Source organism: Macrobrachium nipponense, chromosome 3, assembly GCF_015104395.2.
Source record: "Macrobrachium nipponense isolate FS-2020 chromosome 3, ASM1510439v2, whole genome shotgun sequence".
Taxonomy (NCBI): Eukaryota; Metazoa; Arthropoda; class Malacostraca; order Decapoda; family Palaemonidae; genus Macrobrachium; species Macrobrachium nipponense.
This window is the reverse complement of record NC_087202.1, coordinates 142620862-142623361: the sequence shown is the minus strand read 5'-3', so window position 1 is coordinate 142623361 and position 2500 is coordinate 142620862.

The following is a 2500-nucleotide window of genomic DNA, read 5'->3' as shown; positions in this document are numbered from 1 at the left end:
AATAATTGCATTCACCATTTACAATGATACAATGATATCCCCGTTCATGAAGGAAAACGAGTATATATTGTCGTCGTGATACATAGTACAACAATCAGAAATTCACATTCTATCTACCAGATCTCTATGAACGAATCCATCTGAGAAATTCCAATTACTTCGGACATATATCGTGTTTTTAAGTATCTGAACGGTTTTGTTTTGCAGTTTTAACTAATATGATATAATTTGCAGTGTATTTTCATATTTTAGATTAAATTTAGCGATATTATGTCTTTTCAGTAAAAACAAATGGGAAATTCGATGAACGAAAGCTAATGAAAACTGTATCTTCAGTTTTCTTGTCGAGTGTACAGTGCCATGAAATTTCCGATGATTTAAGAACTCCATTGATGGTGAAGTGTATCCATCTTGAATCAAGGATTTCTTTCCTTTCTCGGTTTCAGATAGTGTGAATTCCAAGCTGTTTGATTTCAGACTAAAAGAGAGAGCGACTGAAACTAACGTAGCTTACTTCAAGTGAACACATCTTTCAAGCTGTGAACTGTCTTAGTGTTCGAAAGTGTTCGTTATCTTATCATAACCATCTGCAGTAGGGCAGTTTGACAAGAAATGGCCGAATAAAAGGGGGAAAAGAGACGCGCAACTGTAACATATTTCAGCGCGCAATCGTAAAACTTCTTAATCCCTAAATGCGAGCAAATGTAATACGCCCATATATACACACCAATGTTTCTGTAATGTTGTCCCGTGTAATGACGCTTGTATAATATTTCGGTCTTAACGCTCTTGAAGATTGTATTACTCCCTGTTTATTCTTATGCTGGAATTATCATTCCCTTTTGGAAAGGATGGAAAACACCTGTTTATCCTTCTTATTTTACTTTCAGGTATGATTTTTTTTTAAACGTAAAGTTACGTATGAAAATCTTTACAGTAAATCTGTGTGTGTGTGTGTGTGTGTGAGAGAGAGAGAGAGAGAGAGAGAGAGAGAGAGAGAGAGAGGAGAGAGAGAGGAGGAGAGAGACGAGAGAGAGAGAGAAAGAGAGAAAGAGCATTACATTAAATCCTTCAAGGCTTAATACACTATATTTACTTTGAAGATATAACTATCGCTTTTTCGTAAAATTAGTGCAATTATATTTTAAGTGTATCAAGGTCACTCTGTCAGTATGACTTGAGAGCATTATACAAAACAATTATTTTCCACTTCTACATATGTACTTGTAATACCCGCAATGCCCCTTTCACTTCACGAATTCTTCGCGCTTTTTTTTGGATACGCTTGCCACTACAAAGCCTTAAGACCCAAGGGCAAGAGGTATGAAGAAATTATGATGACCAGTAACGGGAAACGAACCTAGGTTACCATAATCCCTACGAGGTCACGTTGTAACAAAAACAAAAGCGTAAACTTAATTTTTTACTTTCCGTATACCACCGCCAGCAGACGGTAAAAAAAAAGAACGAAAATCAATATACTTTGGTGAGGTCATAATTTCTTCTCGAAAAAGTGGTTCTCCAGAGCTCCATTTGGTCTTATTGGATAAGTTAATTAGTCAGGGGATAATCCCCCTCCCCCTTTTTTTTAATCACAACATCTATCTTTATGCTCATCAAAAAGCCTCTTGAATTTCCATCCAGAATTGTGCCCCATAAAGTTCATTTTACATTATTTTCCTTTTCATAAAATACAGTTTATCTTATTATGCTTTAATCGGGAGATTATAAACATTACTGCAGTGCCTTCGAAGAATTTAGAAATAAAAGATATTTCCATGTATCTGAATGACCTCGTGAGGATGTTCTCTCAGTTTTACTCTGAAAGAGATGCAATACGAAAGTTAATTGATATTTCATTATAACAGAGATCCCCCACAACCTCTCTCTCTCTCTCTCTCTCTCTCTCTCTCTCTCTCTCTCTCTCTCTCTCTCTCTCTCTCTCTCTCTCGTTACGTAACGCCTAATGCATTAATAAGAAACAAATTGTTAACTTTCTTATGTAGAATTTTATAGCAGAAAATGCTGAAAAAAATATATATACAAGAAAGAAAGAGGTGTTTCCTTCGAAGGAAAATAATGATGACTGTCATATGGTACGATATTCATGAGTCGAGGATTCCAATGACATGGTTGTCATTCCAGAAAACAAGAAATATAAATAATGATTCAAACATGAACTTCTGAATAGGATATTTTTTCCAATTAGTTTAATCATCATTGCGAGAGTTGCTTGAAAGTTAGAAAACGGATGCGTAATTGACACTTGGAGAAAGTTAATCTTTTAAATATACGTTTTAAGAAAATTATAGTAACAGAACACTATAGATGTTATTTTTTATATGTTTGCTAACCTACTCTCCCTCTCTTCTAAATAATTAATAGTATTTAAATATTTCCTTTGTGCATTACCGTCTCCCGATTACTTTTAGACAAAAAGGTGTGGTAAATTCCTTCCCTAAATATGACGAACAGTGTAAGTTATAAAATTCCTGTTCAA